Source organism: Asterias amurensis, chromosome 8 (assembly GCF_032118995.1).
Source record: "Asterias amurensis chromosome 8, ASM3211899v1".
Classification (NCBI taxonomy): Eukaryota; Metazoa; Echinodermata; class Asteroidea; order Forcipulatida; family Asteriidae; genus Asterias; species Asterias amurensis.
In genome coordinates, this window is record NC_092655.1 from 9,072,576 (window position 1) to 9,097,439 (window position 24,864).

At 40.7% G+C, this 24,864-nt stretch overlaps 1 protein-coding gene and 1 pseudogene across 1 annotated transcript in view; one reads left to right on the forward strand and one right to left on the reverse strand.

Annotated features, from left to right (window-relative positions):
* LOC139940815 (meiotic recombination protein REC8 homolog) overlaps positions 1-24,864 on the reverse strand; it is a 418,728-nt gene that overhangs the window by 151,002 nt on the left and 242,862 nt on the right. The gene's annotated exons all lie outside the window — the stretch shown is intronic.
* Positions 21,176-22,221, forward strand: LOC139941019 (uncharacterized; annotated as a pseudogene).

Genomic DNA, 24,864 nt, shown 5'->3' on the forward strand with positions numbered 1-24,864 from the left:
CCGTTAAATCAGCTACTCGAGAAAAACCACAAGTGGGAATGGAACGCATACTGTGAAAAAGCATTTCAAAATGCAAAATCACTCATCACTACAGATGAAGTCCTTACCCATTATGACCCCAGTCTTCAAGTGAAACTTGCATGTGACGCGTCACCATATGGACTGGGCGCAGTCATGTCACATGTCATGTCCGATGGATCGGAGCATCCCATATCGTATGCATCACGCACACTTACGACTGTCGAACGCATATACTCTCAAATAGACAAGGAGGCACTTGCATTGGTGTGGGGAGTGAAGAAATTCAACCTCTACTTATGTGGAAGGAAATTCACCTTAGTGACTGACCACCAACCACTCACGTCTATCTTCAATCTAGTGAAGAGCACCTCTGTAACTACCACTGCACGCCTCGTAAGATATTTAGTTTTTTCTTGGCAGTCACACTTATGACATCGAGTATAAGAACACCACACTTCACGGCAACGCTGATGGTTTATCTCGATTACCCCTGGGTCAAACAATGTCTCCACAGAATGATCCAGTTGACGTACATGTATTCAACATGACTCAATTTGAAACCTTACCGGTCTCCAGCGCTGATGTTCGTAGAGAAACATCCAGAGATTCCTCACTTTCCAGAGTTTTTGTGAACACCATGAAAGGATGCATGGCACAATAATGTTGATCCAAATCTTGCAACATACTACAGTCGACGAAACGAGCTAACTATTTACGACGGTTGCTTGATGTGGGGAATCCGTGCCATAATCCCCAACAAATTGCGCACTAAAGTACTCAATGAGCTCCATGAAGGCCTTCTTGGTGTCGTCAAGATGAAATCTCTAGCATGTAGTTTTGCTTGGTGGCCAGGAATTGACCACGACATACATGTAGAACAGTTGGCAAAAGGATGCACCAGCTGTCAACAAGTCCAACACAACCCAGCTCAAGCTCCACTTCACACTTGGGAATGGTCTGCAAAACCTTGGCAGAGAATGCACATCGATTATGCCGGGCCCTTCGTTGGACACATGTTCTTGTTAGTAGTAGATGCTCATTCAAAGTGGCCTGAAGTAATAGCGACCGAAGCTACTACATCTAGTAAAACGATCGACACCCTTAGAACAATTTTCGCACGATACGGTATCCCAGAACAACTCGTGAGTGACAACGGTCCCCAATTCAAATCTGATGAGTTTGAAGTGTTTACGAAGCAGAATGGTATCAGACACATCACTTCAGCCCAATATCACCCATCCACGAATGTTCTTGCAGAGCGCTTTAACGTCCAAACATTCAAGAATGGACTGAAATCTATGGTGGGAGAGGAAGGTTCAATCACTCAAAAGCTGTCTCGTTCCTGATGGCGTATCGCAATGCCCCCCATGCCATGACTGGACAGTCTCCCACATTAATGCTCAATGGAAGGAGTCTTCGTTCTAGACTGGACATCCTTCAACCAGACATTAGTAACCGTGTCACTCAGAAACAAAAAGATCAGACTGTGTGTCACAAATTTTCAAAGACAACTCGAGAACTACACAAGAATCAACATGTGCTAGTTCGTTACTACAGAGGCCCTCAGAAGTGGATAACTGGAGTTATCAATGCACGCACTGGCCCACTGTCATATGAAGTAAGTGATTTTTTGTTCAAGAAATGGGTGCTGTTGTCCACTGGTTGCCGTGTGTAGCGTTCGTTGTTCACAATGTCAACACTCAAATTTAATTGGTGTCACTCAAACAAAGTTTTCTCCGTTGGGTTTGCACATGTACCCTCATTAAATAACTGAATTCTGAGGAGAAATGATTATATATAGGGGCCTAAATGCTCTTTTATGTTATTTCCAAATTCCTCGTCTATCCTTATTGGTTTTCGATTTCACAAATCATGTCACCAGAAATCCCAGGACCCAGTTATGATATTTCAATATTTCTTTTCATGAGCGTACTTAAGCCGTATGTGTTTTTTTTACACCTTCACGTTGATTTATTTCTATCAATAAGGTGGGGCCTACCTAATCTACATTTAACTGTTAAAACAACAAAGAACTACAAACAATTTCAAACCATTCCTGAAATATCAATAAAAAACATTTCCTTGCATGAACAAAAAATAAGCCATGTGAAACTATTGTGGGAGTGGTCTCTGTACTGCAGACATGGATTTCCTGCTCTAGCCGTGTTACATGTGTGACCCGCGTTAAAGACAGTGGACACTATTGGTAATTACTCAAAATAATTATTAGCATAAAACCTAACTTGGTTACAAGTAAGGAAGAGCTGATGATGGTATAAAACATTGTGAGAAACTGCTCTCTCTGAAGTAATGTAGTTTTCGAGAAAGAAGTAAACTTCCATGAATTTGATTTTGAGACCTCAGATTTAGAACTTGAGGTCTTGAAATCAACCATCTTAACTGCACACAACTTCGTGTGACAAGGGTTATTTTTCTTTCATTATTATCTCGCAACTTCGATGACCGATTGAGCTCAAATTTGCACATGTTTGTTATTTTATGGGATTTTTGAGATACACCAACTGTGAAGGCTAGTCTTTGACAATTACCAATAGTGTCCACTGTCTTTAGTAAGGCGAGGTATGAAACGGCTTTTACTTTTTGTCCAAAGATTCTTTATTAACTGTAATGGAGAGGAATAAAACGAGACATGTTTACTTGATGCGAGTCCTCTACTGTGTAATTATAATATTTACAAAAGTAACATTTTATTTAAAGGAAAACAATATTTAAACAGTTCGTTGTTTCTTGCCATAGCTATATACATGAAAACAATATTTAATCAATTCGGCATCTCCCACCATTGGCTATATACAAGAAAACAATATTAAAACAATTCGGCGTCTCCCGCCATTGGCTATGTGCAGTATATATTCGATCGGCCAACAGTTTTGGGCCGCATCTTAATTACAAAATCAATCTAGAATACATGTTTTATAAAAAGAAAGCTTCAAGATACTTGATTTAAAGATAATAATAAATGTTCCATAATAATGTTGAATGCAGTGGGTGAATATAGAGCAAAATAATAAAGAAGTAATTACCTGTAATGGAGAGGAATAAAACAAGACATGTTTACTTGATGTGAGTCCTCTACTGTGTGTGTGTTTCGTTGGTGAGGGCGTATGGAGTGGAACTAAATTATGCATAACAAAAAATAGGGGGGGGGGTGCTCTGATTGGTCACACATGTATCTTTCAACACATTGTGTAAATGGTTCTAGGCCAATAACAAATCCCAATCTCATTACCATGTTGACTTGTAAACTTGTCGACTTGTTCCCACAGTCGCCTCCCTGCTCTCAGTTTTTCTCCGTAGGAAGTGTCATATGCAATGTGTTATTTGGTTTGACCTAAACGGTCATACGTCAGTCTATCAACAGGTTTCCTGATGCGTTTCGGTCTGGAACTGATGCAGGGGGGTTCTTCTGGTTCATCTGCGGTACATGTGATGTTCCTTCACTTGGTGAAGGTACAACGATGGAGACTTCGGCTGATGACGTCATTGGTGTAAAAGGTACGTCACTGACCGTCTCGTTTGACATTTCTGGTGACATTGACATTTGATGTTCGGTGTCCAATGAAAGGTTCGTGTCACGTGATCGAGTGGGGGTTCTTGTACTGGTCGTATGTTGACAGGCAAGAACTGTATTTCTACATCATCATTCTGCTGAATGTCCGCTTCTTGATTTTCATCAGGAAGAAGTTGTTCTTTGGTGCGTTCTTCGGCTTGCTCAACTTTAGGCCATGCTGTCGCAAGCAAGCAAACACTTTTCCCAGTTCGGCTGGCGATAGTCTTTGCAAACTCGCAGTGATCCATCCTTTTTGTGCACGTTAACCATCGGTGACGCATCAGGGCTGCTACTATGACGGATAACTTCTGCCTTCTCCATATTCTCAAGTTGTTCTTTCACTGCATGGCAGGTGGGATCCTTCGGTGTGGAAGTCTAAACAGGTGGCATGTCTATCAGTGGTATTGTATGTTTCACCGTGGAGGTTCGGCCGAAGTCAAGTGAATTAACTGAGACTATATTTAAGTATTCACGAAGGAGAGCATGAAGTTGATCCTTCTGACGAGACCCTCCTTCTGGATAGAGGTTGGTGAGGTTCAGTGAGTTGAGCACTTGGGTGAAATCTTCGACTACTTCAGCATTTCTTAGTTGTCCGCATGGTGTGTTTTCAGTAGAGGGTGAGACGTCACTTTCTCCACGGGTGGTAGTCTTTAAGTCTTCAAGGGAGTTGTAGCTGGCATCTCGTCCACTCTCATCACTGTTGAAATTTGGGCTAGCTTGCAATTCCTTGGCACAATGATTGGTTTAGCTGAGATGTTGCAGATTCGGACTGGTACTCGTCGATCCTTGACGATATCGATAACAATTGGGTGTGCAATTCTCAAGGAGGAGGCGTTTTGGGGAAGGTCTTCGACAACAGCTGTATAAGGTAGGCCACTTGGGTTTGGTGGAGCTTGACAAACGATGTCGACTTCACTACCAGGTTGAATTTTGCGAGAAAACGTCCGGCATATTTGGCATAGCCAACTCTTCCTTGCTTATCACCAGACTCGGGTACTACAGTATGTATGTTGGCAGTGTGCCATGCTGTCGTTTGCTGATCTCGTTTTGATGCTCGTATAATGTTTGTACCGATGAGGACTGGCACTTGTCGTCTGTAGCTGTCTGTTCTCACTACAAACACAGGAACGTCATCATAAGTTATACCTAGGATTGTTAGAGATATAGGAACAACACCTAGGTATGGAACTTTTTGGCCGCTTGCACCTTTGATGTAGACATCAGCTGGGGCTGGACCAAGGTGTTGCAGTTGAGGATGTTCTCTCCACATATCTTTGGTAATAGAGGTAACTTGCGATCCGGAGTCGATCAAAGCTAAATATTCGTGTCCGTTAACTATAACGTTGTCTCCGTTGTTTGGACCCATCAGTTCTTGGTAGTCTTGTTTTGTGTCATTATGTATCATCGAAGGAGAGCAATGACTTCAGGTCTGGCTAATTTGTGTCGTACTTATTAGGCTTGAAATGTCAGTATTTCAACATTTTTCCTATTTTTCATTTACAGTATTATTTGTTTTTCTTCAGGTGCTCATGCAACCACTGTGTGGTCCAACCAATGGCAGTAAATTTTATCTGCTGCAAGGAAGTGCAGAAGACCAGCAGGGAGCAAATGGCATCATTGAACATTGATGTCGATGATGAAAACCAACTCATAGCAGCACATGATCGGTTGGAAGCAGTCTGTCTGCACCCAGGTGTGCTTCAAACAACCTATCTTCAGTACAGGGCGTACTATGGAAGGGGCGCAGTTGAAGGGAATCCAGACCAGTAAGTGTCTTGTTTTTTAATTGAAATGAGCCCCCCACTCTGACCCCCCTATTATTAGATTCAGGACACAAATTGTTTCAAAACCCTTTGATCTCCATCAGTGTCACAATAATAATAATAATAATAATATCGAAGTCTTATATAGCGCACGTATCTACCAAACAAGGTACTCAAGGCGCTGAGTATATACAAACTTTCAGAAAGATAGGTTATGGCAGTGATGAATTCTGAGACCCAATTATTTAGCACCTTATAAGGGTTTACAAGGTGCTACGGCGCATAAGCAGCCACAACCGGGAACACCGGGCGAACCCCTTCTCTTTTCAATAAGTGCACTGGGTTCCTTTACATGCGTTACACAACACATGGGACCAACGGCTTTACGTCCCATCCGAAGGACGAAGCAATGGTTAAGTGTCTTGCTCAAGGACACAGTGTCACGGCTGGGGATTCGAACCCACACTCTGCTGATCAGAAACACCAGAGTATGAATTCGGTGCTCTTAACCGCTCGGCCACGACACTAGGCTCCACCCACGACGCACGTGTGAGCAAGAACTCGTGGGGCTCTCCAATGCCTTTCTGCACAACTCTACCGCACGCGCCAAGATGCGCGCACGCATGTCGGACTTTATTTGTCAGACCTTCGTTGCGTTGTGATTGGTCAATACGCAATGGGGCAGAGCTTAATGGATCGGTCTATCGTTGAGTCAGTTTACAGACAAATAGTCGTGACACATCTTTTTCAGTGATTGACTTGACAAATCAGAAGTTTACTTCCCCCTGTACTTGTACTTGATTTTTGCAAAACGGGTAACTTTGTATAAGAAATTGTTTTTACATCAGCTGTTTTCCTCTATTATACTACCAATTGTTAGGGTGTTAAAATCATTTGTAGATGATCCATGGGTAATCTGTTAATATGAGTAAAAGACACTGGACACCTTTGATAATTGACCTGTAGTATTCCGAGTGATAATAATAGTAATAATTTGGGGGGCTAATCATCCTTAGTCGCAGCTAAGAGCTGAATTGCGAAGGACGCGGCTACAACGTGTTCGAGAAGCAGGCATTCAGAGCGCATTCAGCTGCCAGCCACATCAACCCATTATGACCACGGAGCACAGCCAAGATCGAAAGTGTTTGATTTTTTCCTGAGGGAGGAAACCCGGATAGTCTGGAAAACCCTCGTGGCACAGCAGAGAACCAACGCACAACTCAACTCACATATGGCCCCGACCGGGAATCGAACCAGGGTCACCTTGGTGAGAGGCGAGCGCTTTACGCACAAGCCAACCGTGCCACCCAACACTCAAATTGTCTCTTTCTCATAAACTACATTACTTCAGAGGGGATCCGTTTCTTACAATTATCAACAGCTGACTCTATTGCTTGTTACCAAGAAAGGTTTTATGCTGCCAAATATTTTGCATAATTATCAATAGTGCCTTTAATGAGTATTACATGTATTTAACTTCAATTGCAAAGTCAACTCAACTTCAATTGGAATTGAGTAATTAATTATAAAGCAGCTCCAAGGAAATTTTGGCAAAACTAATACAATATGAGTACCTTCCTTTTTGCATAAAGACAATAAACAACCACATTTTGTACACAAAGCAGTCTTCCAAGAGTATTTATATAATCTAAATTTGTAAGAATAAAGTTTTATTTCGAGCATCGAAGAAAAACTCATTTATCTACGGCAAATAGTGATCCGGTCCGCTAGGCCTCATTGTCTCCTTGTTTTGGAGACGCACGGTCTGGACTAATCATGATGCGTGTTTTAAAGGTTCGATCAATTTGAAGGACCAATCACAACCGGCGTGTAGGTCGATAACGCTTCGGTAAGCATTGTTGCAGTTCACTCTCTGTCTCGGCAACGGATAGAGAGGGTCAAAATAATTTCACGGTTTAAAGTGACGGGGAGACCCGAGCCTGATGAACGACTACATAGGGCGACTACTGTTGAAGTCGGGACTGTTGATTGCTTAGTCGAGTTGCAAACATTTTTCAACTACTCGGTTATCGTGCCACTGCATAGTCGTAACTACATGTACCTGCTTGTGAACCAATAGCACTCCGCACTAAATGCTAAAATCAAGTTGAGTACATGGATCTCAGACAAGCGTACAAAATTTTACTAACAACATATGCACACATACTTGTCCACTATATGTTTACTCGCGTAACTACTTACTACTACATACAAGTGCCATATGGCGCGTTTGGCGTGATTGCTAAATTAGTGGAATGTTTGTCTGACACCGGGGTATTTCAAGCAAAAGTGTTGTCATAAGTGCAGAGTGCTGTTGTATCGCTTGCGACCATTCACAACAGCGAAAGGCCCTTTGCGAGACCACGGCTTTGACTTTGGATTCGGCTCAGGCTAGCTTGGCCTTGTGGTTGTTTTAACAATTGCGCATGCTTTGCTTATGCCCCGTGGGGTGTCAGACATGACAGAGCCTGAAGCCGAATCCAATGCCGCAGCCGCGGTTTTGAAAAGGGTCTTAATTTACTTTACGGAACACAATCTGATTGTTTTTCACCAGTTACATAATCTTTCAATCCATTCAGCGTTAACTTTAATACATTGCGCCTGTGCCAAACAATATGCCGTAAGGCATCTTGGGCATCGAAAACTAGAGTAAAAGTTGCGACTCCGAGGCCCGACTAGTCGAGTAATAAATTTCACTAGGAGACTCCCTCACAAGATATTTTTGTAAACTACACAAAACTGATATTTCTGTTTAATTTATATTAATATACCAAGGTACTTTCCCAAGTAATTTTTAATTTGTATTTTGCAGTGGTCACTCAAGTTTTTTCAACTTGTCGTGTGTGCAGAAACGCATCATAATGTCGTTGTTATTTTATGTAAGCAGCTGAAAGGGACTTTAAAATAAATGTTTTGTAAAATTAACAAAGTTAAAAGATTTTTCATCTGGTTTATTATTGTGTTGTATATTGAATATATTTAATTTGAAGCTGACCAAACTTTCCAGCTTTTAGTTGAGATTTCACAGTTAATAAATAGGGAGAAGGCCAGGGTCAGGAATTGAACATTTCATTGGTTAAAAGAAAACAACAAATGAGTTTTGAACCCTTTTTAATTTGATTTTAATCAATATAATACAAAGAAGGATTTCTTTTTAAAACTCAAATATACTTGGATTCATAGCATTGGGTTGGAAGGCCATCATATTTTGGCACAGAATAGCAATTATCCATTGCGTTTATGCCAGTTTTGGTTTCGTAGACGTAAAGATGCAGATCAGATAATAACTGAAGCTAAACCCGGCCAAACACCATACTAACGAATAATAGTCGGGCACCCCTTTGTTGTAAAAACAAGCCCCCGTGATTGCATGACATGAGCAAGGAATCATGCCAAACCAAAGGTGCCTTGCGTTTTGTTACGTAGAAGCTGATTAGTCAGTTGGCACGCTTGATGCACATTCTGACCAATCACGTTCGGGCTCACATTATACCATTGAGTAATGGCGGATTTTTTTACCGAGAAAGTTAGCTCTGACGGCGACGGATACTTAGGGTGCCCCCGACTGTTTCGAGTGGATTCAGAAACAACGACAGTAGCGGTTGAGTAGATGAATAATGTACCTGAACACACATGATTAAGGTTTGTCTGCACGATTTCGTTAAATGCTACAAAAGGGACTTTTTCGGAGACCGTTATTTTTGTACAACGATAATCATTTTTATAGTCCGAAATTCCTTATTTCTGAACAATTAAAAATTCTCCTATGGTTTTTGTCATTACAATTAAGCATTCCTCGTTCATACTGTCTCGTTGTTGTATTTTTACATGGCTGGGTTTTCACGATATGATTTTTTGAAAATGTGCCCTCCAAGCTCATTATATATGCAAAACTGCGACTGTCTTGCATATGCTGCAAATGAAATAAAGGACTTTTCCGCACGGTGCGCACTGACTGATAACACAGAAACTTTTTGGATCCCTGTTCACAAGCTATTCCAGCAACAACAGTTAGGTTTTACACCCCTGGTATCAGCATTTAGCCCACTTGGAACAAGTATACATCAAAGCGGAAAGCCATGGTTATCAAAGGAGATACGTACATGTAGTAGTACCGTAGTTTTGGTGACAAAAGGGACCCCTACTTGCAACATTATTATTATTATTATTATTGTTATTATTATTATTATTATTATTATTATTATTATTTTTATTATTATTATTATTATTAGTTATTCAGCCATTTCAACAATACATGACAATACAAAAAATACTTCCAGATGGGCTAGGAGAAACAAAAGCAAAATAATTACTGGGGTCCAAAGACCTGCCTCCCCACATCTTGGTGTAATACAAGTAATAAGACAAGTAATAAAATAGTTGAAACATAAAAATAAAATAAAATATAAAGCATGGACTGCGAGATGAGAACCAGTTTTAGGAGGGTAAATATGGAGAAAGTTTGCACAGTGGGAAAACAAATAAATAACAAACAAAAACAGAAAAATTCCTTAAAACATAAATAATGTAAAAGAATATCCAAGTAGAATGCAAATTAAATTTAAGTGACCAAGAGAAAAGGGAAAATCCGTCAAAATTATGTAAATAAATAATTTTATTAGTAAAAGCCCCTTTTAGTCTATACATCCATATATTTGATGAAGGCACACCCTAGCCGAACACAAGATTAACTCGAATACATGCATCTGATTAGAACTGCCGCCTCGCGGTATGGGGGTGTCGGTTGGCGGTCATATGACCAACAATTTAGGGCAAGAATGCAAGAAAGTCCACAACGTTCTTGGGCGATGGTAGATAGTGAACCTTGGGCACTATACATGACACCATCACCATTTACCGGCAGTAACTACACTACCGGAATACGACCACGTGGATTTAGTAAAGACGCATAATTTTGAGATTAGACAACATTAATGGCAGTAGCAATAATACATAAGCAATCATCTAAGAGTCCATACATAATGGAACTTTTGAGAATTTTTATACTGCAATGCCAAAAATCAAATGTGGCGTTTTGTGCTAAACACATTCCTAAAAAATTGAATAATAAAGGTGATGCTTTGTCCCAGTACCAGATGGAACGTTTCCGACAAATTGCACCAGACGCAGCAGGAATAGGCACCCTCGTACCACAATTCCCGTAGACCATCTGAACAAGGAAGCCCATCGCTTATTTAAGTCTGCATTAGCACCAGCAACATGGAAATCATATGCAAGCAGTCTAGAATCCTTCATAACATTTAGGCATTTATATAATTTGGGATCAGCGTGGCCAACTTCAGTGCAAGACTTAATATTATATATTTCAAACATGTCATTATCAGGGTACTCATCAGCGACAATAACTGCGCACATGTCTGCTATAGCATTCGCACACAAAGCCAATGGATGGAAAAACCCATCAGATAGTTTTATCATTAAGAAGATTATGGAGGGATGCAGGCGAGATAACCCAAATAAGGATATTAGGCACCCTATCACGTATAATATACTTAAGCAATTGACAAGAGTGCTGGTATCCCTATGTAAATCACACTATGAACACATGTTATGTAGAGCAGCATTTACATTGGCATTTTTCGTTTTTTTACGGGTAGGGGAATTCACATGCAGCAGCAAGAAAGCCGAGTCTGATAGAGTCCTATCTCAACAGGATGTATCAATCAAAACCGAACACACAACATTCATGCAGTTACGGATCAGATACTCAAAAACCGATCAGAGAGGCGTAACCTCCTATTTAAGAATAGAAAGTGCAAGTGATCTAGATGTCTGCCCGGTGAAAGCCATGTCAGATTTCCTACAAATTAAGCCAAATCATCATGGACCGCTATTTGTTCACTTTAATGGGGAACCATTGACATCATATCAATATAATCACATACTGAAACAAGGAATTGTTTTGATAGGTTTACCTCCAGAAAGGTATAGCTCACATAGCTTCAGAATTGGAGCAGCCACAATGGCTTCTCAGAAAAAAAATTAAGGAAATGGGACGATGTAAGTCCTCCGCGTTTCAAATTTACGTGAGACCAAACCGAATGTTGTAATTCAGAAATAACTAATAATCACGACATCAAATCCCATAGGACAATGAAAAGGCCTTTATCAATTAATTTAACTTAATTTGTCCTTCCGCAGGTACACCATGTGGAATGCTGAAAGTATAACACTTTCATCAAATAAAAAGGACCTATTGGATTTACTAGCTAATTGTGTGCAAAACAAACAAACCGACATGTGCTAAATACAGCATCAAGAAGTATATGCCTGTTGCTGCCGTGTTTCTTTCTCTTATTATTTTCAGAATCAATGACATCGTGGATAATGGGCGATTCGATCGTAGCCAGTGCGGAAAAGAATGGAGACCAACTACCTGGGGGAGGTCGCACTATCGGGTCCAGTCTGTCAGGGGCAAGGCGTGCTGAACTGAACGGTCGGTTACGGAGGCTGATGCACAGAAACCAGGCTCGACGACACTTGTTATCCACATAGAGACCAATAACATCCTCACGAGTCCCACATGGGAGATAGATAAACGGGTAAAATAAATATTAAGGGTATCCGCCAGCTTTTGCTCACACTAGTCAGATATTGTGATCAGAGTAGCATACGCATATGAAATTAAGAAATGTTTGTACCTGCGTTACGCAGTAAAGCAGGTAAACAAAGTTTATAGACGTTTGACACGTTTTTTGTTTTAACAAGATGATATTTAATTTTAGTAAACCACGCAAAAGGCGTTAACAAATGTGGACATCAGCATGTATGTGTTCCAGGCGGCTTATTAAGCCGTGGCCGAGGGTTTTTCCAGAGTTTTGCACTTTTCAAGTTTTTTATCTCTGGTTTTTTAATCCCGGACCGTAGTTTGTCATATGTATCGGGAAAAGCGATACAGCAAAGGACAAAATACTCTGCTTGAGTTTCTGGCAGTTTTAGAGCGTTTAAGTGAAGTACATGTACATGCATTGTGTTTATGGCTGATAAGGATGAACAAGGGCAGGGCTAGCAGCCACGAGAAATATAAATAAGATAGCTCACAAGTTTTGTAGAGAAGAAATAACATCAAACGTTCATATTATCAACCACTCAAGTGTCCTTAATAGAACAAATCTAAGAGTAGAAGATAAGCCCATATACAAATGGGACGGCACTCATCCTTTTAATATTTTATATGTTGCTGTACAAAAAGATTGCAAATTTCATTTATTTGTATAATACATGACGAATAAACCATTCAATTCAATTCAAGTCAATCAGAATTTGGCTACCACGTAATCCGACAAACGCTATCTCAAGCATTAATATTCTTCAAATTCAGAAGAGAATACTGTAATAAGGATATAAGGATAGTTACAATAATAATCATAATAATATTAAGATAAATAAAGAAATATGAATTAAACCCCAGTTATTTGTAACAAAAAGGGGAGGGGGGATTTAGCAAGCTGCTCGCATTGCATGACAAGCAACTTGTTTGGTGGTTTGTAAAAACTGACTTAAATTATGATAAAATATAAATAATTAGCTTGAATTCATAGTTTCTTTCAGGTAGACTCCTATGAGAAATGCTTCGGCAGACGCTCGGAGCAGGTGATGTATTATGTATACATGTGTACTTATAACAAGAGACAAGAATTAAGGTGTCAGCCATTAAATCTCATGTGCATGCTTGTTTTTATTGCCAGGTCCCTTTGGCTTCACCGGTAATAGACACCGTGTGGTGGAGTCAGTGCTTTGGAGTAGACACTTCCAAACCCGTTTATTGGGATGCAATGTGTATTGTAAGTCCGCGGCGAACTTATTTGAATTGCATAATTCTTGGATTCCTGGTAGACATCAGGAAGTTCCTCAAGTATTATCACTGGAGGTAAAGAATTGTGTGTAGTGGCATTTTGTCCACTTTTGTTTTAACCTTTTGAGTTGGCTGACTCCTTTCATTGTTGAAATGTTTTTCTGTTGAACGAAAGAGTAAAATTGAGAGAAATAAATTTTGACCCTGTCCGTGCTAGACAGCGAACAACAAATACTTTGTGTCATGAGTCTTTCATTATTTGTCCGGGATAAAAAACAAGTCTTGTATTCGATAGATTGTACATACTAAGTACTCTCCCAGAGTTCTGTGGGTTTAAATCCCACTCTAGTATTTTGCTTGTGAATTTGTCTCCCTTCCAACCTCCATCCCCCTATTAATTAACCGTTGGATTACAGTAACGGTCGATTGATCATACCAATCATCTCCTCCCAGACCTTCCTTAGTTCTTCCCAGACTTCGCATACTTGCCAACATTGGTATCCCAGAAATAGGGACAAATCTGGACCGATTTTTTTTTGTCGCGGAGGTGAACATCGGAAACTGTATACTTTACTATTTTGGGGGTCAAACTTTGGGTCGTCTGCAATGTTTTGTTTACTAACCCACTAACACTCCGTAATTAAAGGATCGGTTATGATAAAAACTTCTTCTGCAAAATAATGTTCGATCGGTCAGCAAGGCACATTGAGAAATAGGGTCCAATTACTTACCGTCAACTCGATGCCATCAACTCGCCGCCAACTCCTCCAAAATAAATTTAAAATCCACAAAAGATGCATAAAACTATAAAGTATTAGCCAAAAGAGAATGTTCACAAGTTTAAAGGAACACGTTGCCTTGGATCGGTCGAGTTGGTCTTTGAAAAACGTTTGTAACCGTTTTTTATAAAATGCATATGGGTAGAAAGATGTTGTAAAAGTAGAATACAATGATCCACACAAACATGCCTCGAAATTGCGTGGTTTTCCTTTTACCTCGTCGACTAACACGTCGGCCATTTATGGGGGTCAAAATTTTGACTCCCATAAATGGCCGACGGTGATAGTTCGCACAGTAGAAGGAAAACCACGCAATTTCGAGGCAAACTTGTGTGGATCATTGTATGCTACTTTTAAAACATCTTTTCAACCATATGCATTATATAAAAAACGGTTAAAAACGCTTTTGTTTTGACCAACTCGTCCGATCCAAGGCAACGTGTTCCTTTAAGGTTCCATCTCAGTTTAAAAATTGAGTTTTTTTCTTGTGAAAAGATCATCTCTAACCTACAAAACAAGGCCGTCGGCCGCCATCCGCCATATTGCATTTTGAGAGGGCTGGCATGACATTGACAACAGAGGGCGCTTTCCTGCATTTGGATTAGTCTTGAGTCAAGGCCTCAATGATTAGCAGTGTATGTGTGGTATCTACTTAATTTTATGTTAATTGAAAGTTGACGTCTTGGTCAAGACTAGTCTAGTCCATCTGCATAGTGGTTGAGTTGACAGCACAAGGGAGTAGACGGTGAGTTGACAGCAAATAGCAGAACCAATGCATGCGTTAATATATTCGCGAGCGATCGCGGCCACATTTAATATAGTGCAAAGCATGACTTGTCAAACCATTTTATGAACTTTAAAACATGGATTTTACCACCGTACTCCTCATTTATTGTGACAAGGAACCATTGTTTTACTTTAAAATACAACTAGACTTGTTTTCAGTTGTTCACCAGTAAATTTTTAACTTTTTAAAAATAAAATCGGGAAAGTTGAGAAATCGGGACAGTCCCGATTTTTAGGGTCTTCAAAACTCAGAAACCGGGACAGTTGGCAGGTATGACTTCGTCCCCTGAATTGATGTTTATAGACCGTTATCATGGTGCCAGCCATCTTGAATTGCTCCCATTGATGTCAATGTTTCCAAACCAAGGCTGGAAGAACAAAATAGTCTGGTTACTATTTGCAAAATGATTATTAGCATTCATTATTGTTATTCAATACGAGGAACATGACCAAGATGGAGGCAACATGATGAAGGTCTGTTGTCCCTTGTCTGACCCATCCTAATTGTCTTTAGTTAATTTCTTGGACTTCTTGCCTCTAGTTGTCCTCTTCTTTTGTATTGGCGAATCATCACCTCCCTCAGTTGATACATTTCTTCGCTTATCTCTCTCTGCCCTTGGTACCTGCCATCATGCTTCCCGTCCCACTCTGTGTTGCTGGGATATCTTCAATGGCCAGTTCTGGTCTACCAACCGGTTCAGTTCTTTAATTAAACCTTGACACAAACCTTTCTACAGCAGTGTTTTGGACTGGGAATGTTACTGTGCTCGATAGGGGGCCAGGATTGCACATAAGCTGTGGAAAATTTGGTTTTGCTGACTTTTCACCCTGCTGACAAAGGAGCACTGCAGCCTTGCTGATTCTCTTTACATACATGTAATCTGAAACTATTAAGAACACATATGATGCAAACTTAAAATCCATTAAAAAAATTGTAAGGGTACCAGCTGCTAGAACATAGGAATGGTACTGCCTCTAGCTATGGGCAATCTTGGTGGTCTAGTTGGTATGACACCGTTCTAGAACTGCAACGGTCATGGGTTCGAGTTCCACCCAAGAAATATGCCTGTGATTTTTTTTCACAGAACTCAGGAAAGTACCGAGTATACATGTACACAGCTTACGCACATAAATGCAGGTGAAAGGGCACAACCAAAATTATATAACATGATACATGATGAGTAAAACAAAATTATCAAATATTTGATAAATACTTTTTTACGGCACAAGAATCACAGAGGCAAGTGTTATCAAGAAGGATCCTATGTTGAATGGTTTGGAAATTGGTTTACACTTAATAAAATGATACATTCATCAAAGAGGTTTGGGTGGAAACTGAGGGGGGGGGGGGGGGGCTTCTGAGCAGATTGTGTCTGATAGGATACATGCTGAGAACCAGATATGTAGCATGATGGCCACTATACATAAACAAGAAATAAAAGAAAAATAGAGTGGGACATATAGCTTCAAGCTTCATTTTGCGAAGGGTCAGACAGCATGTCATGCTTAGCTTTTTTTGCTGGTTTTGTGTACTTACACAATTTTTTTTTTAGATAGGTATCAATATTAATTGAATGTGTTATATGGTCATGTGGTCTCCTCTACTAGACCAGTTAGAATGGATTAAACTGTCCGGGGTATGTGTAAATTATGTCTCAAACTTGACTTACTGTGCGTGCTGTTGACAATTGTACCTTCTGAACAGTGCACATGTACCCTTGCCCCACACTGTCCAGCTTGGATCTTGGGTACACAATATTGAACCTCAATGCCCCTGCAGCTGTTGTTGCTCGTCCACGTCCAGCATTTTCATTAAAGAGCTGCTAAGAAACAAAAAAATGTGTTTATTACATTGATGGATATACATTAAGCTTGGTTCCAAATTGAGAACCGGACCTGCGGGTCCACTCTTCTGTGGAACCGAGTACCCGCTTTTGTCGGTTCGGATTTTAAAAGACCGGGTCCCAGTTATAAATGTCTCTGTGGAGTCGGTCCTGGGACCGAACCGGCTTTAAAAATTGAGGCTTGATGTTGACTTATGTTAAAATGTTCTGTTAAAGTGCACTGAAACATTGTTGTCATGAGTTGTCGTGAGGGGTCGTGAGTTGTCGGTATTTAGTGCGACCCTTATGACATGTTCCACTAAACCGATCGACTTTTGTTCGATGAATAACGTATATGTGACATCATTTTTATGTCTTCTTTCTAGTATGAAGAAGGGGACAGCGTAATGGCACTGTGGCCTCCAGACTCGTCATGGTATCCAGCTGTAATCACCTCCATAACCAAAGGTATTTAAACAAGTATCATTACTTTTGTACTGTGGACACACGAAATGACAGTTCCACACCCTTATTGTGATCCACATCACGTGAAGAGCACGTTTTAAAGATGGCACAAAGTTGTATGTTTCCCCCACCCCCCCCCCCCAAATGAAATACAAATTAATCAACCGTTTGCCTTTCATTTTTCAGGGAAGTCACTAATCAAGTACTGTGTGCGTTACACTGATGATGGCATCACACGCTCCTTATTTGAGCACCAGGTGAGTAAATGATGATGTCATGTATGAATTCCATCGATATGAATTTAATAACATGCTATGTGTCTTCATAATATATTATGTTCTGTACAATTGAGACGTTTTTCCAAGGTTTACGTGTTGAGGCAAACAAATGTCCTCTCTAAATGTAACAGAGTGCAAAACCACTTGCTGTTTACGGCAAGCGACTCGCTTTATAGTAAAAGCTGCATAATAACCAATCCGTGCCACCCCCCCCCCCTCCATGGGATATACTGTTTGAAAGGATGCTTTAAAGGAACACGTTGCCTTGGATAAGTCGAGTTGGTCTTTGAAAAGCGTACCGTAACCGTTTGTTATAAAATCGATATGGTTAGAAAGATGTTGTAAAAGTAGAATACAATGATCAACATAAATATGCCTCGAAATTGCGTGGTTTTCGTTTTACCTCGTAGACAAACACGGTCGGCCATTTATGGGAGTCAAAACTTGGACTCCCATAAATGGCCGACCGTGTTCGTTCGCGACGTAAAATGACAACCGTGCAATTTTGAGTGATACTTGTGTGGATCATTATACTCTACTTGTAAAACATCTTTCTAACCATATGCATTTCATAACAAACGGTTTCAAACGCTTTTCATAGACCAACTCGACCGATCCAAGGCAACGTGTTCCTTTAAGTTCTGACTAGCTTAGTGGTACCGTATTTTCCTGCGGATAAGACGCTCGGCGGACAAGGCGCAGGACGCTAAAATGTCCCAAAAAAATTCAAACGTCAGCAGACAAGGCGCACCGCCGCACAAGGCGCACGTTTAACCGTACACAAAAGAACACCTGGCGCCATCCGGTGTCGGTACATTGACACAAAGACGTAATTTGTTGCCTTTGAAAACCTACGTATACCGACCTTTATCCAATCAGCCAACGCTGTACATTGTATATTGTTAAAAACATAAAGTTCGGCCCAATCAGCGGGGAGAAACCATGGTCCACGCACCGTCTGAAGTTAATTTTATTTGCAACATGAACACAATGCCTCCCTGGACATCCGACGTCCCACACTGAGGATCTTTGCTGATACAGATACATTGCAACGACAGACGGACGTATCGTGTGTTTGTAGTAATGTATCGTAAGGCCGGGATGTCGCTGCATGCACATTGATATGCACATGTACACTGAGGATTGCGCTGCTCAATCTCGAGATTGCACAACAGATGTTAGAGACAATGTGGGCACCGTATTGAGCGATGTTCGCCGACGGGTTGCGCTACGCCCTCGCATTTGCGCTGCCTGGAAATGCGCCAAAATTCCCACGTGACTGTGCGGATCCCAAGCGCAAGCATGCTCAGACCATGCTCAGACATAGTCTGAACGTATAGATACGCAGTCAAATTCCATTGCGGACTTGAGAGCAGTGACTATTTGGGCATCTATGTCACTGCACGTTCAGTGTATCACTGGATCTAGCGGAGAAAGACACGTCAAGTCTTGTCTCAATGCGTTTATTGCTGGTTCGCGTAATTTTTACCAATAGAGGGCGTTTAACCTCACGCAATTACATTGTTCCAAAACTCCCTCTAGCGTTCAATGTTTCTTGTATTTATTGTCACACGCACAGTAACAACGACTATAGGCGTGATATCTGCTTTTGTGTTGCGTGATTAAATTTACAGACCTCGGAACAGTTGCGCTTTGGGGCTAATTTTCTGTGTCATTTTGAGAGATTTTCGAGTCTGAACTAGGACAACGTTGATTTTACAGGCAAGTTTCATGCAAGGGCAACATGATACTAACAACCGTTCCTACCCGAAGTTTTGAAGCAATAAAATAATTCAATAAAATAAAATGTGGTTTCTTCCCTATTTTTTTTGGGCTAGTGTTGTATTATTTTATTTGGCACTACAAACAAATACAAATCATATCCTAGTAAGATAATGCTACGTTCCCATAATAATTTTTAAAAGCAAACGTCTAAAAGGAGGCAATAAATATTCAGCCTTAAGCACACTTCAGAGATCGTTGTTCTCTACAATAAAAACCCTCAAAGTTTACCACACAAAAGCGGTTGGGTGAATGACGTTTGTATGAAGTTATTGACTGTCAATCGTTTTCGGAACGAATACCCGGCCACACAGAAAAACGTTTGTACGCCGCCGACGTCTGTTCCGAAAGCTAGACGCATTGCGGCATTAATGGAATGAAAGCACGGTCATGGGGAATAAACACGTTGCAGCATTGTTGGAATAATTGGACCGTCTGGGGGATTGCGGCATTGTTCGAACGAAAATACGGTCTCAGTGTCTGAATAGCCTTGTTCGACCGCATTATTGAGTAAGGATTCTTCACACAAAGATCGTTGATTTGAATTGGACATGAAGGTATTTTTTATTTCACGCAGTGATCATAAAAAAAAAAAAATCAATCGTCAGCAGACAAGGCGCACCGAAAGATAAGACGCATCGATGTTTTTGGGGTCTAAAAAGTCAGATAAGACGCGTCTTATCCGCAGGAAAATACGGTAATGTATTATTTGCCTATCAATTTAAGGGCACGCTGATCCACTCAACCGTATATATTTAATTCGTGTCATAATCCTAATCATATCTCAGTGGTGTTAATTATGTCATTTATCTTTTCCTTGCTAGCTGACCCATCAGGTTTTCAGTCTGATACTTCAAGGTCTGTCAACCCCAACACCAATTGCAGGGATGACGATGACCCACAAGCTATTTTTCAGTCTGATCCTTCAAGGTCTGTCAACCCCAACACCAGTTCCTGGAATGACGATGACCCACAAGCTATTTTAGAAACTGCCGAGCTTCACCAAAGCAATGAAGCTGTAGGATGTGAAACAAATGATTCTAGTGAGAAGTGTGCCGTAACAGTCATGCAGACTGATAATGTCGGTGGACAAAGGAAATGGGACAAAAAACACTATTGCTTTTACTGTGATGAGCCTCAGGCCAAGTTACCCCGTCATCTTCAGTCGCGTCACAAAGAGGAGATGGAAGTTGTAGAGATAGCATCGGAGACCGACGTTAGTGCCCGCAAGAAACTTCTGTTATACATCCGCAATATTGGTAATCACAGACACAATTGCAAAGTCCTTAGAGAGGGAAAGGGTGTCTTATTATAGTATACAGACCAAATCCTGAGGCATCTCCACACGCATATGGACCATGCATACATTGTTATGGCTATTACGTGCGTCTTGATCTTTGGCGTCATCAGTGCCCACTTAAGCCTGCGCTCCCTGCACAGACTGATGGTAGCAGTAGGATAGGTCGTGTTAGGGGGCGAGTAGCTAACAAGAGTGATTTGTTAAAACCACCCCCTGCTGGTGTATCTTTCCAGTTTAACAAGGTTCTTAGTTCTATTAGGAGAGACAATGTTGGTCTGATTGTCAAGAATGATTCTTTGATTCTGGAAGTTGCCAAACGTGAATACCTTAGACTTGGCCACGATATTACACAACATGGCTACATTCGGAACAAACTACGAGAACTTGGTCGTCTTGTTATACAACTGAGACAAAACACCCACCAACCAAATGCATCACTGGAAGTATTCGTGCATCCCCGCCATCTGAATGATATCGTCAAGGCTGTTCATGATGTCGCCGGCTTCAGTGAAGGAAAACAGATGTATCACGTTCCATCTCTAGCACTCAAGATTGGACATTCCATCAAGAGATGTGCACTCATACTGCAAGCAAGTGCTTTAGAGTTTAATCTTAGGCAAAAAGCGGAACAGGCCGAACAGTTTAGGCAGTTATGTGAAATTAAGTGGCCAGAACTTGTGTCAACCCATGCCCACAGACACTGTACCAAGGAAAGCGCAACAAACGTGCTGATCTCCCCACAAATGCAGATGTGGTGAAAATCTCATCGTTCCTTCATGAAACTGGCAACAGGGAAGTGCAGCTCCTACACTCTGCTAAGGGCCATGAAATTACACCAGCTTGGAAGAAATTGAATGAAGTCACACTGTGCCATCTCATTATCTTCAACCGCAGACGACAGGGGGAAGTATCCAAAATGAAACTGGAAGATTTTCACAAGCGCAGTAGTGCAGCCATTGTGAATGGTGATTGCGTAATGACTGATCTTGAACGGCACCTCTGTAAAATGTTCAAAGTCATTGAAATAGTTGGTAAGAGGAGCAGAACTGTTCCTGTGCTTCTTGGTACTGATGTGATGGCGTGGTTGAAGGCTCTGGTCGCAAATAGAAATGCAGCTGGAGTTGCACAAGACAATATGTTCTTATTCGCACGAAGTTGTTACGGAGGAAGCGACGAGGAAGCGACAGTCTACGAGCATATGCAAATTAGGCGGGCCTTGAGAATGCTGATAGCATGCGGTCTACAAAGTTTCGTAAACATGTAGCGACTGTTTCACAAATTCTGGCCTTGAATGAACATCAGCTTGAAACACTTGCAGACTTCATGGGTCATGATTTGCGGGTCCATCGTGAGTACTACCAGTTGCCAGACACTGTCCAGAGGGTTACCAAACTGTCTAGACTTTTCCTGAGCTTGGAGAGAGGCAACTTGGTTTCGCAACATGGCAAATCTTTGGAGGAGTTGCATGTTACTGGAGGTAAACAAACCGGTTTTTAACTTGTCTTTCCAAATTAATTCAAACTGTGGTAACCCGGCCCCCCCCTAACATTCATTCACTGTATTTACCTCTTCTTTCCTGTGTGTTGTAGGAAGGCCACCAACCCAAACGGATCCAGCTCCAAAAGCTCGACAAGTCAAGCGTCGACAATTCAAGCGACGCCCCTGGACTGCCCAGGAAAAGAAAGACGTAACCGAGGGCTTGCAGAGATACATTTTGCTGAAGAAGATTCCAGGAAAACGTGACATTGAATCGTCCTGTCCTGTGGCATTGCAGACCAAAACTTGGAGAAACATTAAGGACTTTTGTAGAAACACGATGACACTTAAACAAATTTAAGGTCTCATGCACCACCAAAGTACAGTCATAACCTAGAGTGACTCTGTAGGCACAACCAAATGATTAGTCTAGACCCTTGGCCTGTCCCCCCCCCCAAAGAACAAGAAAATACATGTACCAACCCCAAAAAAATTTCCTAGAAGGCCAGTATACACATTGACATTAGTGAACCGCAAGAACAAGGATTCATGTGTTATGTCCTCACATCGATAGGTACATGTACCATTCAACTTTTGGCAATGTCCTCCATTGGATAGTATGAAAAGTATGTCCTCAATCTGCAGTGTACACATGTATTGGTGTGTGTGTGGGGGTGTGTGTGTGTGGGGAAGGGGGGGGGGGGCATAGAGCTCTATATATAGCTCTATGGTGTGGGGGATACACTGTGTATTTTAATTTCCAAGGCCCGATTTATTTCGCATTATGGCACAGGCGAACGCAAAGCGCTACACATCAAAAACTTTTAGATTCTTATTACCTACAACGATGCCTTTTTTTGGGGTGCAATACTCTTAAAATTCAAGATTGTTTTTGCTTTTTACTCGAATCTACAAAAAAAAAATCAATCAAAACAGCAACATCAGAACATTGTTTTAAATTATTAAACCAACGAGCAGTTACTGTTGAGCAACTCGGGCAAATGTACTATGAAAATAGGCGAAAACATTTATATATACATTTTTAAAACCTAATACAATAACCGGGCCAGCACCCCATAATGTACCTATCTATAGTTCAAAAGGTACATATATATAATTTTAAAAAACGGAAACAAATGAATAAAGCTGTTTGGCGAAAAAAATACTGCTTAGCTAAATTCTTTGCTTTATAAAAGCAAAAAATGAGTGGGCACTAGTTGCAACGATGTAAATTTTATGGAATTTTGGCTGGTACACTGTGTCTGCTAAGCAATTGTTTTTCTGTGCTTAGCACATTTCTGTGATTGTGGGCTTTATGAATTTGAACCCTCTTTGAAGAAGCATAACTGACAGAAAGGCTTCAACTTCGCTTGAAGGGGGCACAGCAATTTTCATCGGGTCTTCTTGTGCACTTCTTTTGGGGAAAATAAGTTTGTATTGGAACCTTGCAGCACTGCAATTTTAAGGCCTGCTACTTTCCTTAACAAGATTGTAATAAGAATGATATGAAAATAGCAATATTCAGAATGTGTACAGCTCAACTTGTTCCCTCTTCATTAACACAGGACTTAAAGGAACACGTTGCCTTGGATCGGACGAGTTGGTCAAAACAAAAGCGTTTGTACCCGTTTTTTATATAATGCATATGGTTGGAAAGATGTTTTAAAAGTAGAAAACAATGATCCACACAAGTTTGCCTCAAAATTGCGTGGTTTTCCTTCTACTGTGCGAACTAACACGGTCGGCCATTTATGGGAGTCAAAATTTTGACCCCCATAAATGGCCGACGTGTTAGTCGACAAGGTAAAGGGAAAACCACGCAATTTCCAGGCATGTTTGTGTGCATCATTGTATTATACTTTTAAAACATCTTTCCAGCCATATGCATTTTATAAAAAACGGTTACAAACGCTTTTCAAAGACCAACTCGACCGATCCAAGGCAATGTGTTCCTTTAACAAGCTTTGAATTTATTTGGCTTAGAAGTTTTTTCAAGTACTTTACGTTTCGAGGAAAGCATATCTGCCATTACATGTTTAATCATCCTTACTCTATGGTTTAATAAATACTGTGGCTAAAAAATACTGGGGGTGATTGACAGCTCCAATGTTCAAACAATTCAACGATTCCTTTGTGGTGCCGCTGGTTGAATTGTTGTGGCCTTTGATTGCGGGACATTCTGTTGATGGTAATTTAATCCGACTGGGGACAGATCACGTGCATTTGCAAAGTTTCTAGCGCTTCCTAGCAACAGTGTTGCCATAGAGCACCAAACTGAGTTTCAACATTCTGCCTGGTTTAAAATTAATAATCGACATTCAATTATTTCATGCCTAAAAATACAAATGTACTGGCTTTTAAGAAAAGTTTCTTTAAAGGTGATAAAAATTATACAGCAACATTTTATTGGTTGGGGAATTTACTTGGGTGTTTTTTTGTTTCTGACTGTTTCCTTTGGCTTTGGGTGATTTTTTTTTTTCGGGGGGGGGGGGGGGGGGAGACGACAACTAGTTTCCATTACTGGATTATAGTTGCACATTTAAAACATTTAAAAACCACACCGAGCCATTAGCCACAAATCGCTGACATTGAATGCACGCCATGAAAGCGCGAGGGATTGGCAAAGGGAACATAAAATACCTCAAAGTTTTGAACGTGAAATGGTAATACAAACATCCAATTATGTACATAAAATGTTCCACATATGATTAAGGACGATTGTATTTTCTTCCTCGGATGGGACATAAAGCAACGGTCCCTCACATACGTCTCAAACTAACCCCTTACCACATTACTTTTGACGAGTTTGCTTCCTTTTCCAGAGTGTAACAAGTTGAAATTTTTGACAATTCATGAACCGTTGCTGTTCATTGTTAATAATTTGTATAAGAATAGTTACTTCAAATTTCAATAAAATATTTGAAAATGTATAGACTGGTAGTGGTTTTCCATTGATGTCCGTCCCTCACGCATAAGAATGACCCAGCTCTCAAAGTCTGATTTC